This window comes from Oncorhynchus gorbuscha, unplaced genomic scaffold (assembly GCF_021184085.1).
Source record: "Oncorhynchus gorbuscha isolate QuinsamMale2020 ecotype Even-year unplaced genomic scaffold, OgorEven_v1.0 Un_scaffold_480, whole genome shotgun sequence".
Taxonomy (NCBI): Eukaryota; Metazoa; Chordata; class Actinopteri; order Salmoniformes; family Salmonidae; genus Oncorhynchus; species Oncorhynchus gorbuscha.
Genome location: NW_025745312.1, coordinates 524634 through 543708, shown reverse-complemented (window position 1 = coordinate 543708; position 19075 = coordinate 524634). Strand labels below are relative to the sequence as shown.

General features: G+C 39.3%; 1 protein-coding gene across 1 annotated transcript in view; it reads right to left on the bottom strand.

Annotated features, from left to right (window-relative positions):
• LOC124018336 (dedicator of cytokinesis protein 1-like) overlaps positions 1–19075 on the bottom strand; it is a 338789-nt gene that overhangs the window by 155913 nt on the left and 163801 nt on the right.

Here is a 19075-nt window from a genome sequence, read left to right as displayed (position 1 = left end):
CTCTGAACAGTTTACTGTAAAGACAAACAACAGAATGAACTCTGAACAGTTTACTGTAAAGACAAACAACAGAATGAACTCTGAACAGTTTACTGTAAAGACAAACAGCAGAAAGGTCCGATAGGAGCAGAGTTTTATTGGCTCAGAGGCTGTAGTCATTCATTGAATCCAGTGTCCATGTCAGATGGTGAAGTCTCCACTGAGTTGGTGTCAGCCTTAGTCCCAGGTAGTTGGTTCAGTGAGGTGGAATGTAAACTATTTAGCTGCTGTGTCATAGTGAGTGAGCAACATAGTTGTTGAACATGACAGAGACTGTTACAGGCTACCAACAGTTCCCTGTATACAGCCTTCAACCCATGTTGTATGTGTGTGACGACAGTATACTGACATGACTAACCCACGGGTATTACATAGAACACAACTACATCATGTTAACAACATGTGTATTACATAGAACTACATCATGTTAACAACATGGATATTACATAGAACTACATCATGTTAACAACATGGGTATTACATAGAACACAACTACATCATGTTAACAACATGGGTATTACATAGAACTACATCATGTTAACAACATGGGTATTACATAGAACACAACTACATCATGTTAACAACATGGGTATTACATAGAACTACATCAAGTTAACAACATGGGTATTACATAGAAATACATCATGTTAACAACATGGGTATTACATAGAACACAACTACATCATGTTAACAACATGGGTATTACATAGAACACAACTACATCATGTTAACAACATGGGTATTACATATAACACAACTACATCATGTTAACATGGTATTACATAGAACACAACTACATCATGTTAACATGGGTATTACATATAACACAACTACATCATGTTAACAACATGGGTATTACATAGAACACAACTACATCATGTTAACAACATGGGTATTACATAGAACTACATCATGTTAACAACATGGTATTACATAGAACTACATCATGTTAACAACATGGGTATTACATAGAACACAACTACATCATGTTAACAACATGGGTATTACATAGAACTACATCATGTTAACAACATGGGTATTACATAGAACTACATCATGTTAACAACATGGGTATTACATAGAACACAACTACATCATGTTAACAACATGGGTATTACATAGAACACAACTACATCATGTTAACAACATGGGTATTACATAGAACTACATCATGTTAACAACATGGGTATTACATAGAACTACATCATGTTAACAACATGGGTATTACATAGAACTACATCATGTTAACAACATGGGTATTACATAGAACTACATCATGTTAACAACATGGGTATTACATAGAACTACATCATGTTAACAACATGGGTATTACATAGAACTACATCATGTTAACAACATGGGTATTACATAGAACTACATCAAGTTAACAACATGGGTATTACATAGAAATACATCATGTTAACAACATGGGTATTACATAGAACACAACTACATCATGTTAACAACATGGGTATTACATAGAACACAACTACATCATGTTAACAACATGGGTATTACATATAACACAACTACATCATGTTAACAACATGGTATTACATAGAACACAACTACATCATGTTAACAACATGGGTATTACATATAACACAACTACATCATGTTAACAACATGGGTATTACATAGAACACAACTACATCATGTTAACAACATGGGTATTACATAGAACTACATCATGTTAACAACATGGTATTACATAGAACTACATCATGTTAACAACATGGGTATTACATAGAACACAACTACATCATGTTAACAACATGGGTATTACATAGAACTACATCATGTTAACAACATGGGTATTACATAGAACACAACTACATCATGTTAACAACATGGGTATTACATAGAACTACATCATGTTAACAACATGGGTATTACATAGAACTACATCATGTTAACAACATGGGTATTACATAGAACTACATCATGTTAACAACATGGGTATTACATAGAACACAACTACATCATGTTAACAACATGGGTATTACATAGAACTACATCAAGTTAACAACATGGGTATTACATAGAAATACATCATGTTAACAACATGGGTATTACATAGAACACAACTACATCATGTTAACAACATGGGTATTACATAGAACACAACTACATCATGTTAACAACATGGGTATTACATATAACACAACTACATCATGTTAACAACATGGTATTACATAGAACACAACTACATCATGTTAACAACATGGGTATTACATATAACACAACTACATCATGTTAACAACATGGGTATTACATAGAACACAACTACATCATGTTAACAACATGGGTATTACATAGAACTACATCATGTTAACAACATGGTATTACATAGAACTACATCATGTTAACAACATGGGTATTACATAGAACACAACTACATCATGTTAACAACATGGGTATTACATAGAACTACATCATGTTAACAACATGGGTATTACATAGAACACAACTACATCATGTTAACAACATGGGTATTACATAGAACTACATCATGTTAACAACATGGGTATTACATAGAACTACATCATGTTAACAACATGGGTATTACATAGAACTACATCCTGTTAACAACATGGGTATTACATAGAACACAACTACATCATGTTAACAACATGGTATTACATAGAACTACATCATGTTAACAACATGGGTATTACATAGAACTACATCATGTTAACAACATGGGTATTACATATAACACAACTACATCATGTTAACAACATGGGTATTACATAGAACACAACTACATCATGTTAACAACATGGGTATTACATAGAACACAACTACATCATGTTAACAACATGGGTATTACATAGAACTACATCATGTTAACAACATGGGTATTACATAGAACACAACTACATCATGTTAACATGGACATTGAATTGACCATATTTCGTATGCAATATATCCTTTGAGGAAAATGTTCTCTGAGGAAAACACATTCATGGGATGAGGGGGTGTCTCCTTCGCTAGAGGACGGGTACTGAAGTTCTGCTTGCTGCCCCGTTGGAGACAAGTGTTTGGCAAGGGATGAAACATTCTCAGCGTGGCCTCAATTCATCCCTCTCTTCTCCTCAGCCAGGTTTGTGTTGACAACTGGAGCAACTAATCCCCTGCTCTTCTGTCGGTGCGGAAGAAAAGCAGAAAGCTTGGCCCTCCACCTTCCTTCGGCTCTGATAGAACAGCTTTGCCCTGCCGGCGCTGTCAAGTAACAGGAAACGGGAGCTGGGAGGAAAGTAGAAAGCACAGCTACACAGAAAGGCCAGCTGAACACTGTAATCTGTGATTAGAAAAGAAGCCAGGGACACAGCAGGTGGAGAAAATGACACTGTTTTAACTTTGTATTCAGGTGTTTTCTGGCTTTAACACTGGACACCGTGGGGAACAGGAGACCAGGGGAGAAGAGGATGGAGAGGAGGGAGGGAGGGAGGCAGGGAGGGGGATAGAAGAGGAGGGAGGGAGGAGAGGAGAAGAGGGAGGGAGGTGTCATGACATTAGCCTCTTTGGGTATAGCAATCCCATCCCCCTCTCCCTGCCTCCTTCAACTAGGCTGCTGTGGTCAGAGGTCGTAAATTCCTGAGAAGACCTCATGGACACACAGTTATAGGGAGTCGTTTGTCATGGAGAACAAAGGAAATCCTTCCACCTCACAGAACTTGAGGTACGAACAAATATCACGTTCCGGAGAAAGTATAAAAGATGGGTGAAGAATCCAGCTACGAACTGGTCCGTTTGTTACAACATGGGGAAGCTCATGGGAGACGGTGTGGCCACATTACCATAACGCTGTTTATATAATAGCCTCAGATATGAGGTTTACATCTAATTGTTGTATAAGATGAATGAGTGAGTATGATACTGTTTGTATAAATGTGTAATATGATGTTGGACTGTTTAATGAAGAAAAACACAATTCCCCTTTGATTTGAACCCGGAGGACCGCCCCTGAGCCCAGTTAGGGTCAGGCCTCCTGGACCGCCCTGAGCCCAGTTAGGGTCAGACATCCTGGACCGCCCTGAGCCCAGTTAGGGTCAGACATCCTGGACCGCCCCTGAGCCCAGTTAGGGTCAGGCCTCCTGGACCGCCCCTGAGCCCAGTTAGGGTCAGGCCTCCTGGGACAGCCCTTTTCTGCCATTCCGAATAAAACTCAACTTTGAGAAATTATCAGCAGCCCGAGCTTACCTCAATTACAAAATGGCTAAAGGTTGCAGACCATGTTTCTCTCAATCACAGGAGTACAAAGGTTGTAGGACCATTGCTGAATATTTTAACCATACCACATAGTTAAACTTTTAGACTTTCGATACCAACAGAATGAGAACAAGTCTTTGATATTAATTACTAGTCTGCAGCTAGGAATTCGGTATCATTGAACTCGAAGAACGACAACCGCCGAAACATCCATTCTAAAACGAATGTCACTCTGAACAATCGCCTCTAACCACAACCTGACCCTAGGGACAATTCTACAAAAGAAATTAACTTTTCACCAGCGATCAAGACGAGCGTAAATATGTATATTACTTCCAGTTGTTCCCGAATGAGTGAGCGTTCATGTGCAAAGGATTAGCATTTCAATTGTTATAATTATCACTTTGTAGTGACTTCTTAGTCGACCCCCACTTCCCCTTTGGTCTAACAAGCTGCCATGCCGGTTCAACCCACTAGGGGGCACATTCTCCTATTATTACATTTACCTTGTTTGTTTGTTTATGCATTTCTGTGAATTACTTAGTTAGTAATAAATAAATGATACAAGACAATTGATGTCTGGATGACTCAGTGAAGACTGGGTTCGTGGAATGAGCCACAGTGTGGCTAAGATTAGGCATGAGGTTAGCAGTGTGGCTAAGATTAGGCATGAGGTTAGCAGTGTGGCTAAAGGTTAGGCATGAGGTTAGCAGTGTGGTTGAGGTTAGGCATGAGGTTAGCAGTGTGGCTAAAGGTTAGGCATGAGGTTAGCAGTGTGGCTAAATGTTAGGCATGAGGTCAGCAGTGTGGTTGAGGTTAGGCATGAGGTTAGCAGTGTGGCTAAAGGTTAGGCATGAGGTCAGCAGTGTGGTTGAGGTTAGGCATGAGGTTAGCAGTGTGGCTAAAGGTTAGGCATGAGGTTAGCAGTGTGGCTAAAGGTTAGGCATGAGGTTAGCAGTGTGGCTAAAGGTTAGGCATGAGGTTAGCAGTGTGGCTAAATGTTAGGCATGAGGTTAGCAGTGTGGCTAAAGGTTAGGCATGAGGTTAGCAGTGTGGCTAAAGGTTAGGCATGAGGTTAGCAGTGTGGCTAAAGGTTAGGCATGAGGTTAGCAGTGTGGCTAAAGGTTAGGCATGAGGTTAGCAGTGTGGCTAAAGGTTAGGCATGAGGTTAGCAGTGTGGCTAAAGGTTAGGCATGAGATTAGCAGTGTGGTTGAGGTTAGGCATGAGGTCAGCAGTGTGGTTGAGGTTAGGCATGAGGTTAGCAGTGTGGCTAAAGGTTAGGCATGAGGTTAGCAGTGTGGCTAAAGGTTAGGCATGAGGTTAGCAGTGTGGTTGAGGTTAGGCATGAGGTTAGCAGTGTGGTTGAGGTTAGGCATGAGGTTAGCAGTGTGGCTTGAGGTTAGGCATGAGGTTAGCAGTGTGGCTAAAGGTTAGGCATGAGGTTAGCAGTGTGGCTGAGGTTAGGCATGAGGTTAGCAGTGTGGTTGAGGTTAGGCATGAGGTTAGCAGTGTGGCTAAAGGTTAGGCATGAGGTTAGCAGTGTGGTTGAGGTTAGGCATGAGGTTAGCAGTGTGGCTAAAGGTTAGGCATGAGGTTAGCAGTGTGGCTAAAGGTTAGGCATGAGGTTAGCAGTGTGGTTGAGGTTAGGCATGAGGTTAGCAGTGTGGTTGAGGTTAGGCATGAGGTTAGCAGTGTGGCTAAAGGTTAGGCATGAGGTTAGCAGTGTGGTTGAGGTTAGGCATGAGGTTAGCAGTGTGGCTAAAGGTTAGGCATGAGTTTAGCAGTGTGGTTGAGGTTAGGCATGAGGTTAGCAGTGTGGTTGAGGTTAGGCATGAGGTTAGCAGTGTGGCTAAAGGTTAGGCATGAGGTTAGCAGTGTGGTTGAGGTTAGGCATGAGATTAGCAGTGTGGTTGAGGTTAGGCATGAGGTTAGCAGTGTGGTTGAGGTTAGGCATGAGGTTAGCAGTGTGGCTAAAGGTTAGGCATGAGGTTAGCAGTGTGGCTAAAGGTTAGGCATGAGATTAGCAGTGTGGTTGAGATTAGCAGTGTGGTTGAGGTTAGGCATGAGGTTAGCAGTGTGGTTGAGGTTAGGCATGAGGTTAGCAGTGTGGTTGAGGTTAGGCATGAGGTTAGCAGTGTGGTTGAGGTTAGGCATGAGGTTAGCAGTGTGGTTGAGGTTAGGCATGAGATTAGCAGTGTGGTTGAGGTTAGGCATGAGGTTAGCAGTGTGGTTGAGGTTAGGCATGAGGTTAGCAGTGTGGTTAAGGTTAGGCATGAGGTTAGCAGTGTGGTTGAGGTTAGGCATGAGGTTAGCAGTGTGGTTGAGGTTAGGCATGAGGTTAGCAGTATGGTTAAGGTTAGGCATGAGATTACCAGTGTGGTTGAGGTTAGGCATGAGGTTAGCAGTGTGGTTAAGGTTAGAATTAAGTGGGGCTTCCGACTTTGCAACTTGGTCAGATAGTGACTAGCCAGTCTGTCTGGGTAGAGAGGTGGTCAGGTAGTGACTAGCCAGTCTGTCTGGGTAGAGAGGTGGTCAGATAGTGACTAGCCAGTCTGTCTGGGTAGAGAGGTGGTCAGATGGTGACTAGCCAGTCTGTCTGGGTAGAGAGGTGGTCAGATAGTGACTAGCCAGTCTGTCTGGGTAGAGAGGTGGTCAAATAGTGACTAGCCAGTCTGTCTGGGTAGAGAGGTGGTCAGATGGTGACTAGCCAGTCTGTCTGGGTAGAGAGGTGGTCAGATAGTGATGTCTATGGAATGCTGTACATTGAGATGAGCTTTTTCAACAGCACAATAACCACTGTGATGTGTTCCTCTGAATATGCCCTTTAAAACGTAGAAACCATTTCAGAGGGACAGCATACCCTTAACCGCAAGGTATTATGGACAAAATGTCATGTCCCAAAGCCACTTCCCTAATACAGACCTGTCTGGTCACATGACCCTTCCCTAATACAGACCTGTCTGGTCACATGACCCTTCCCTAAATGTCTGGTCACATGACCCTTCCCTAAACAGACCTGTCTGGTCACATGACCCTTCCCTAATACAGACCTGTCTGGTCACATGACCCTTCCCTAATACAGACCTGTCTGGTCACATGACCCTTCCCTAATACAGACCTGTCTGGTCACATGACCCTTCCCTAATACAGACCTGTCTGGTCACATGACCCTTCCCTAATACAGACCTGTCTGGTCACATGACCCTTCCCTAATACAGACCTGTCTGGTCACATGACCCTTCCCTAATACAGACCTGTCTGGTCACATGACCCTTCCCTAATACAGACCTGTCTGGTCACATGACCCTTCCCTAATACAGACCTGTCTGGTCACATGACCCTTCCCTAATACAGACCTGTCTGGTCACATGACCCTTCCCTAATACAGACCTGTCTGGTCACATGACCCTTCCCTAATACAGACCTGTCTGGTCACATGACCCTTCCCTAATACAGACCTGTCTGGTCACATGACCCTTCCCTAATACAGACCTGTCTGGTCACATGACCCTTCCCTAATACAGACCTGTCTGGTCACATGACCCTTCCCTAATACAGACCTGTCTGGTCACATGACCCTTCCCTAATACAGACCTGTCTGGTCACATGACCCTTCCCTAATACAGACCTGTCTGGTCACATGACCCTTCCCTAATACAGACCTGTCTGGTCACATGACCCTTCCCTAATACAGACCTGTCTGGTCACATGACCCTTCCCTAATACAGACCTGACTGGTCACATGACCCTTCCCTAATACAGACCTGTCTGGTCACATGACCCTTCACTAATACAGACCTGTATGGTCACATGACCTTTCACTAATACAGAGCCGTCTGGTCACATGACACTTCCCAACGGGCACCGTATTCCCTCTGTAGTGCAGTACAGCGGGCACCCTATTCCCTATGTAGTGCAGTACAGCGGGCACCCTATTCCCTATGTAGTGCAGTAGAGCAGGCACCCTGTTCCCTCTGTAGTGCAGTAATTTGCTCAGGACCCAATTTGGGCCCAGCCAGTTCTGCATGTCACAGACATAACGTCAGAACAACATATTTACCATTCAGTCAATGTAGGCGACTTTGTTCTGCGTGAGCAGTTGAACAGCTCAGCTTCATGAATGTAGAACAGGACGCTAGTGAATAAGGACGAACATCTCAGGTTGAGGCTTCAAACTAAATCCATGGATGTATAACAAAAACAGACCCTTATGTTCCGATATTACATCAGCTAGTCTGTAAAACTGGAGTGATCTAGTAATCTATTAATCTAGTGATCTAGTAATCTATTAATCTAGTGTCCTAGTAATCTAGTGATCTAGTGTCCTAGTGATCTATTAATCTAGTGATCTATTAATCTAGTGATCTATTAATCTAGTGATCTATTAATCTAGTGATCTATTAATCTAGTGATCTAAATCTAGTAATCTATTAATCTAGTGTCCTAGTGATCTATTAATCTAGTGTGCCTAGTAATCTAGTGATCTAGTGTCCTAGTAATCTATTAATCTAGTGATCTAGTAATCTATTAATCTAGTGTCCTAGTGATCTATTAATCTAGTGATCTATTAATCTAGTGATCTATTAATCTAGTAATCTATTAATCTAGTGTCCTAGTGATCTATTAATCTAGTGATCTATTCATCTAATTAATCTATTCATCTAATTAATCTATTCATCTAATTAATCTAATGATCCATTAATCTAGTGATCTATTAATCTAGTGATCTAGTAATCTATTAATCTAGTGTCCTAGTGATCTATTAATCTAGTGATCTAGTAATCTATTAATCTAGTGATCTAGTAATCTATTAATCTAGTGTCCTAGTGTCCTATTAATCTAGTGTCCTAGTAATCTATTAATCTAGTGTCCTAGTGATCTATTAATCTAGTAATCTACTGATCTATTCATCTAATTAATCTAGTGATCTATTAATCTAGTGATCTATTAATCTAGTGATCTATTAATCTAGTGATCTATTAATCTAGTGATCCATTAATCTAGTAACCCATTAATCTAGTGACCCATTAATCTAGTGACCCATTAATCTAGTGATCCATTAATCTAGTGATCCATTAATCTAGTGATCCATTAATCTAGTGATCCATTAATCTAGTGATCTATTAATCTAGTGATCTATTAATCTAGTGATCTATTAATCTAGTGATCTATTAATCTAGTGATCTATTAATCTAGTGATCTATTAATCTAGTGACCCATTAATCTAGTGACCCATTAATCTAGTGATCTATTAATCTAGTGATCTATTAATCTAGTGATCCATTAATCTAGTGATCCATTAATCTAGTGATCTATTCATCTAGTGATCTATTCATCTAGTGATCTATTCATCTAGTGATCCATTAATCTAGTGATCTATTAATCTAGTGATCCATTCATCTAGTGATCCATTCATCTAGTGATCCATTCATCTAGTGATCCATTCATCTAGTGATCCATTCATCTAGTGATCCATTCATCTAGTGATCCATTCATCTAGTGATCCATTAATCTATTCATCTGGTAATCTATTAATCTAGTGATATTAATCTAGTGATCTAATTATCTAGTGTCCTAGTAACCTATTAATCTAGTGATCTATTAATCTACTGATCTATTAATCTAGTGATCTATTAATCTACTGATCTATTAATCTAGTGATCTATTAATCTACTGATCTATTAATCTAGTGATCTATTACTCTATTAATCGAGTGATCTATTAATCGAGTGATCTATTAATCGAGTGATCTATTAATCGAGTGATCTATTAATCTATTAATCCAGTGATCTATTAATCGAGTGATCTATTAATCCTAGTGATCTATTAATCTGTCCTATTCATCCAGTGTCCTATTCTATGTCCTATTCATCCAGTGTCCTATTCATCCAGTGTCCTATTCATCTAGTGTCCTATTCATCCAGTGTCCTATTCATCCAGTGTCCTATTCATCCAGTGTCCTATTCATCCAGTGTCCTATTCATCCAGTGTCCTATTCATCCAGTGTCCTATTCATCCAGTGTCCTATTCATCCAGTGTCCTATTCATCCAGTGTCCTATTCATCCAGTGTCCTATTCATCCAGTGTCCTATTCATCCAGTGTCCTATTCATCCAGTGTCCTATTCATCCAGTGTCCTATTCATCCAGTGCCCTATTCATCTAGTGATCCAGTGAACTATTGATATAGTGTCCTAGTGATCTATTAATCTAGTGTACAGGGATATATTCATCTAGTGTCCTATTAATCTCGTGTCCTATTAATCTCGTGTCCTATTAATCTTGTGTCCTATTAATCTAGGTTCCTATTAATCTCGTGTACAGTGATCTATTAATCTAGGGTCCTATTAATCTAGTGTCCTATTAATCTAGGGTCCTATTAATCTAGGGTCCTATTAATCTAGGGTCCTATTAATCTAGGGTCCTATTAATCTAGGGTCCTATTAATATAGGGTCCTATTAATCTATTAATCCAGTGATCCAGTGATCTAGTGATCTAGTGATATGGTGTCCTAGTGATCTATAATCTAGTGTACAGTGACCTATTAATCTAGTGTCCTATTAATCTAGTGTCCTATTAATCTAGTGTCCTATTAATCTAGTGTCCTATTAATCTAGTGTCCTATTAATCTAGTGTCCTATTAATCTATTAATCCAGTGATCTATTAATCTAGTGTCCTATTAATCTATTAATCCAGTGATCTATTAATCTAGGGTGCTATTAATCTATTAATCCAGTGATCTAGTGATACATTGATATATTGATCTAGTGATATATTGATATACTGCCAAAACCTTGATTTGCACCTTTATAAAAGCTTTTCTAATTTAAATATTATTTTGTCAAATTAAATCAATATGATGATATAACATTCATGGCAGGTCAGATTAACCACTGCATTGTTGGTGAAGCAGCAGTTCCACGTTCCCACGGCAACCGGGACTATATATAACCAACCCACATGGTACAGCTGGTGAATGTTAAGTGGTGTGCGTGTGTGTGTGTGTGCGTGTGCGTGTGCGTGTGCGTGTGCGTGTGCGTGTGCGTGTGTGTGTGTGTGTGTGTGTGTGTGTGTGTGTGTGTGTGTGTGTGTGTGTGTGTGTGTGTGTGTGTGAGAGAAGCACAGAGCCTAAAGGTAAGTAGCTTGAGGATAACGAGGTGTGACCACTCACACTGCACAAGCCACAATATCAAATCAGTTCTTTAATTCAAACTAACTGTTAAAGGTAATCCCGCCCCCCCCCCCCCAAAATAAAATAAAAATAAATAAAGGGGAGACAATCTCTAAAACACGGAATGTGATTTCAAAGAGACGATTACTGACGAGACAAACCCACTGAGCAAGGCTCTTTAGTCTCTCTCTTCCATGTCAGAGCGCTTTACCTTAATCATTTACACATGTCTTCATTTCGTAGATTGACTTTGTAACTCACGGCTTTTTCAGATTCACTCCTGCACCTCTTCCTTAGCTTCTGGCATCCTTACATGTACTGATAATGACACTACAGTACAGTCGAACAGGAGTCACAGATAATGACTACAGTATTCAGGAGTCACAGATAATGACACTACAGTATTCAGGAGTCACAGATAATGACACTACATTATTCAGTACTCACATATGACACTACAGTATTCAGGAGTCACAGATAATGACACTACATTATTCAGGAGTCACAGATAATGACATTACACTATTCAGTAGTCACAGATAATGACACTACATTATTCAGTAGTCACAGATAATGACACTACATTATTCAGGAGTCACAGATAATAACATTACACTATTCAGTAGTCACAGATAATGACACTACATTATTCAGTACTCACATATGACACTACAGTATTCAGGAGTCACAGATAATGACACTACATTATTCAGGAGTCATAGATAATGACATTACATTATTCAGGAGTCACAGATAATGACACTACATTATTCAGGAGTCACATATACATAACATATTCAGGAGTCACTATTGACATTAGTCACAGATAATGACACTACATTATTCAGTACTCACATATGACACTACATTATTCAGGAGTCACATATGACACTACACTATTCAGTAGTCACAGATAATGACATTACATTATTCAGGAGTCACAGATAATGACACTACAGTATTCAGGAGTCACAGATAATGACACTACAGTATTCAGTAGTCATAGATAATGACACTACATTATTCAGTAGTCACAGATAATGACACTACATTATTCAGGAGTCACAGATAATGACACTACAGTATTCAGTAGTCACAGATAATGACACTACAGTATTCAGGAGTCACAGATAATGACACTACAGTATTCAGGAGTCACAGATAATGACATTACATTATTCAGTAGTCACAGATAATGACACTTATTCAGTAGTCATAGATAATGACACTACATTATTCAGTAGTCACAGATAATGACACTACACTATTCAGTAGTCATAGATAATGACACTACATTATTCAGGAGTCACAGATAATGACACTACAGTATTCAGTACTCACATATGACATTACAGTATTCAGGAGTCACAGATAATGACATTGGAGTCACAGACAATACATTATTCAGTACTCACATATGACACTACAGTATTCAGGAGTCACATATGACACTACACTATTCAGTAGTCATAGATAATGACACTACATTATTCAGTAGTCATAGATAATGACATTACATTATTCAGGAGTCACATATAATGACACTACACTATTCAGTAGTCATAAATAATGACATTACATTATTCAGGAGTCACAGATAATGACATTACATTATTCAGGAGTCACAGATAATGACACTACACTATTCAGTAGTCATAGATAATGACACTACATTATTCAGGAGTCACAGATATGACATTGCAGTACAGGTCTAACAGGAGTCACAGATAATGACATTGCAGTACAGGTTATTCAGGAGTCACAGATAATGACATTACATTATTCAGGAGTCACATATAATGACACTACAGTATTCAGGAGTTACAGATAATGAAATTACAGTACTGGTCTATTCAAGAGTCAATCTCATAATGTTACCTTGTACATTATCTCAGTGTGAAAGTCATAGTGTATAAGATGTGTTAAAACATAGATAATGTATAGTATAGTCATAAACAGATGTGTTAAAACATAGATAATGTATAGTATAGTGTATGTACATAACCAGATGTCAAAACATAGATAATGTATAGTATAGTGTATAGTGTATATAACAGATGTCTAAAACATAGATAATGTATAGTATAGTGTATAGTGTACATAACAGATGTGTTAAAACATAGATAATGTATAGTATAGTGTACATAACCAGATGTGTTAAAACATAGATAATGTATAGTATAGTGTACATAACCAGATGTGTTAAAACATAATGACATTACAGTATTGTCTCACAGGAGTCACAGATAATGAATAGTATAGTGTAGTGGTCTAACCAGATGTGTTAAAACATAGATAATGTATAGTATAGTGTATATAACCAGATGTGTTAAAACATAGATAATGTATAGTATAGTGTACATAACCAGATGTGTTAAAACATAGATAATGTATAGTATAGTGTATAGTGTACATAACCAGATGTGTTAAAACATAGATAATGTATAGTATAGTGTACATAACCAGATGTGCTAAAACATAGATAATGTATAGTATAGTGTATAGTGTACATAACCAGATGTGCTAAAACATAGATAATGTATAGTATACATAACCAGATGTGCTAAAACATAGATAATGTATAGTATAGTGTATAGTGTACATAACCAGATGTGCTAAAACATAGATAATGTATAGTATAGTGTATAGTGTACATAACCAGATGTGCTAAAACATAGATAATGTATAGTATAGTGTATAGTGTACATAACCAGATGTGTTAAAACATAGATAATGTATAGTATAGTGTATAGTGTACATAACCAGATGTGCTAAAACATAGATAATGTATAGTATAGTGTACATAACCAGATGTGCTAAAACATAGATAATGTATAGTATAGTGTACATAACCAGATAAAACATAACCAGATAATGACATTACAGTATAGTCTAGAGTCACAGGTAATGTATAGTATATAGTGTACATAACCAGATGTGTTAAAACATAGATATGTATTGTATAGTGTACATAACCAGATGTACTTAAAACATAGATAATGTATAGTATAGTGTATAGTGTACATAACCAGATGTGTTAAAACATAGATAATGTATAGTATAGTGTATAGTGTACATAACCAGATGTGTTAAAACATAGATAATGTATAGTATAGTGTATAGTGTACATAACCAGATGTGCTAAAACATAGATAATGTATAGTATAGTGTACATAACCAGATGTGTTAAAACATAGATAATGTATAGTATAGTGCATAGTGTACATAACCAGATGTGCTAAAACATAGATAGCAGTTTCCCTGATGAAAACCTACCTGTATTGGGATCGAAGACCAGTTTGACCAGATGGTGGGGACGTATCTCAAACAAAACAAAACGATTAGATTATCCCTGATCTGAAAGGTGATTAGACGACCAACTGGGTAACAGCCCTGACCCTCACTAGAATGTTGAAAATGTTAACTACAATATCACAATACTTTGTATGACAGGATGTGTCCTTATGCTCTAACCAGATGTCAAGAGCCATCAGTCGTTATGAAGAGCCATCAGTCATTATGCTTGTAAAGAGTCATCAGTCATTATGTTGTCTAGAGCCATCAGTCATTATGCTTGTCTAGAGCCATCAGTCATTATGTTGTAAAAGTCATCAGTCATTATGATAGCCATCAGTCATTATGTTGTCTAGAGCCATCAGTGTTATGCTTGTCTAGAGCCATAGTGTACATAAGCCATCAGTCATTATGCTTGTCAAAGCCATCAGTCATTATTTGTCAGAGCCATCAGTCATTATGCTTGTCAGAGTCATTATGCTTGTCAAGAGCCATCAGTCATTATGCTTGTCTAGAGCCATCAGTCATTATGCTTGTCTAGAGCCATCAGTCATTATGCTTGTCTAGAGCCATCAGTCATTATGACCATCAGTCATTATGCTTGTCTAGAGCCATCAGTCCTTATGCTTGTCAAGAGCCATCAGTCGTTATGCTTGTCAAGAGCCATCAGTCATTATGCTTGTAAAGAGTCATCAGTCATTATGCTTGTCTAGAGCCATCAGTCATTATGCTTGTCTAGAGCCATCAGTCATTATGCTTGTAAAGAGTCATCAGTCATTATGCTTGACTAGACCATCAGTCATTATGCTTGTCTAAGCCATCAGTCATTATGCTTGTCTAGAGCCATCAGTCATGCTTGAGAATCAGTCATTATGCTTGTCAAGAGCCATCAGTCATTATGCTTGTCAAGAGCCATCAGTCATTATGCTTGTCAAGAGACATCAGTCATTATGCTTGTCTAGAGACATCAGTCATTATGCTTGTCTGGAGCCATCAGTCATTATGCTTGTCTAGAGTCATTATGCTTGTCAAGAGCCATCAGTCATTATGCTTGTCTAGAGCCATCAGTCATTATGCTTGTCTAGAGTCATTATGAAGAGCCATCAGTCATTATGCTTGTCTAGAGCCATCAGTCATTATGCTTGTCTGGAGCCATCAGTCATTATGCTTGTCTAGAGTCATTATGCTTGTCAAGAGCCATCAGTCATTATGCTTGTCTAGAGCCATCAGTCATTATGCTTGTCTAGAGTCATTATGCTTGTCAAGAGCCATCAGTCATTATGCTTGTCTAGAGCCATCAGTCATTATGCTTGTCTAGAGCCATCAGTCATTATGCTTGTCTAGAGCCATCAGTCGTTATGCTTGTCTAGAGCCATCAGTCGTTAAGAGCCATCAGTCATTATGCTTGTCAAAGTCATCAGTCATGCTTGTCTAGAGCCATCATCGTTATGCTTGTCTAGAGCCATCAGTCATTATGCTTGTCTAGAGCCATCAGTCATTATGCTTGTCTAGAGCCATCAGTCGTTATGCTTGTCTAGAGCCATCAGTCATTATGCTTGTCAAGAGTCATCAGTCATTATGCTTGTCAAGAGTCATCAGTCATTATGCTTGTCAAGAGCCATCGGTCGTTATGCTTGTCTAGAGCCATCAGTCATTATGCTTGTCTAGAGCCATCAGTCATTATGCTTGTCTAGAGCCATCAGTCATTATGCTTGTCTAGAGTCAGTCGTTATGCTTGTCTAGAGCCATCAGTCATTATGCTTGTCAAGAGCCATCAGTCATTATGCTTGTCTAGAGCCATCAGTCATTATGCTTGTCTAGAGCCATCAGTCATTATGCTTGTCTAGAGCCATCAGTCATTATGCTTGTCTAGAGCCATCAGTCATTATGCTTGTCTAGAGTCATTATGCTTGTCAAGAGCCATCAGTCATTATGCTTGTCTAGAGCCATCAGTCATTATGCTTGTCTGGAGCCATCAGTCATTATGCTTATCATTATGCTTGTCAGTCTAGAGCCATCAGTCATTATGCTTGTCTAGAGTCATTATGCTTGTCAAGAGCCATCAGTCATTATGCTTGTCTAGAGCCATCAGTCATTATGCTTGTCTAGAGCCATCAGTCATTATGCTTGTCTAGAGCCATCAGTCGTTATGCTTGTCTAGAGCCATCAGTCGTTATGCTTGTCTAGAGCCATCAGTCATTATGCTTGTCAAGAGTCATCAGTCGTTATGCTTGTCTAGAGCCATCAGTCGTTATGCTTGTCTAGAGCCATCAGTCGTTATGCTTGTCTAGAGCCATCAGTCATTATGCTTGTCTAGAGCCATCAGTCGTTATGCTTGTCTAGAGCCATCAGTCGTTATGCTTGTCAAGAGTCATCAGTCATTATGCTTGTCAAGAGTCATCAGTCGTTATGCTTGTCAAGAGCCATCGGTCGCTTGTCAAGAGTCATCAGTCTTATCTTGTCAAGAGCCATCAGTCGTTATGCTTGTCAAGAGCCATCGGTCGTTATGCTTGTCTAGAGCCATCAGTCGTTATGCTTGTCTAGAGCCATCAGTCATTATGCTTGTCTAGAGCCATCAGTCGTTATGCTTGTCTAGAGTCATTATGCTTGTCTAGAGCCATCAGTCGTTATGCTTGTCAAGAGCCATCGGTCGTTATGCTTGTCTAGAGCCATCAGTCGTTATGCTTGTCAAGAGCCATCAGTCGTTATGCTTGTCTAGAGCCATCAGTCATTATGCTTGTCTAGAGCCATCAGTCATTATGCTTGTCTAGAGCCATCAGTCGTTATGCTTGTCTAGAGCCATCAGTCATTATGCTTGTCAAGAGTCATCGGTCGTTATGCTTGTCTAGAGCCATCAGTCGTTATGCTTGTCTAGAGCCATCAGTCATTATGCTTGTCTAGAGCCATCAGTCGTTATGCTTGTCTAGAGTCATTATGCTTGTCTAGAGCCATCAGTCGTTATGCTTGTCAAGAGCCATCGGTCGTTATGCTTGTCTAGAGCCATCAGTCGTTATGCTTGTCTAGAGCCATCAGTCATTATGCTTGTCTAGAGCCATCAGTCATTATGCTTGTCTAGAGCCATCAGTCATTATGCTTGTCTAGAGCCATCAGTCATTATGCTTGTCTAGAGTCATCAGTCATTATGCTTGTCTAGAGTCATTATGCTTGTCTAGAGTCATTATGCTTGTCTAGAGTCATTATGCTTGTCTAGAGCCATCAGTCATTATGCTTGTCTGGAGCCATCAGTCATTATGCTTGTCTAGAGCCATCAGTCGTTATGCTTGTCTAGAGTCATTATGCTTGTCAAGAGCCATTAGTCATTATGCTTGTCAAGAGTCATCAGTCATTATGCTTGTCTAGAGTCATTATGCTTGTCAAGAGCCATTAGTCATTATGCTTGTCTAGAGCCATCAGTCGTTATGCTTGTCTAGGGCCATCGGTAATTAGGATGGGAGGGAGGGAAGGAGGGAAGGAGGGAGGGATATCAGAAAATACCTTGAGGAGGAGCTAAAGAGGAAGAACGCAGAGAAGCCCCGGGACACAGAACAGGTCAGAGAGCGCAAGAGAGAGAGTGTGAGAGAGAGCACAAGAGAGAGCGAGAGAGATACGTCGGGACACAGAACAGGTCAGAGAGAGAACACAGGCATAGATAACAGTTGAAGAAGAAGAAATACATATGAACACAGAGGGGAGGGAGGCACATGAAGAGATCTATTCAGATAGACAATGAATAAAAAGTGGAACAACACACAGACAACAATAGGAGATACAGTACCAGTCAAAAGTCTGGACACATCTACTTATTCCATTTAAAAAAAAACTATTTTCTACATTGTAGAATAATAAGTGAAAACTATGAAATAACACATATGGAATCATGTAGTAAACAAAAAAGTGTTAATTATACAAATCAAAATATATTGTATATTTCAAAAAGCCACCCTTTGCCTTGATGACAGCTTTGCACACGCTTGGCATTCTCTCAACCAGCTTCATGAAGTAGTCACCTGGAATGCATTTCCATTAATAGGTGTGCCTTGTTAAAATGTTAATTTGTGGAATTTCTTTCCTTTCTCAATGCGTTTGAGCCAATCAGTTGTGTTATGTTGTGACAAGGCAAGGGTGGTATACAGAAGATGGCCCTATTTGGTAAAAGAACAGCTCAAATAAGCAATGACAAATGACAGTCCATCATGACTTTAAGACATGAAGGTCAGTCAATCCTGGGAAATTTTCAAGAACTTTGAACGTTTCTTCAAATGCAGTAACAAAAACCATCAAGTGCTGTGATTAAACTGGCTCTCATGAGGACCGCCACAGGAAAGGAAGACCCAGAATTACCTCTGCTTTTGAGG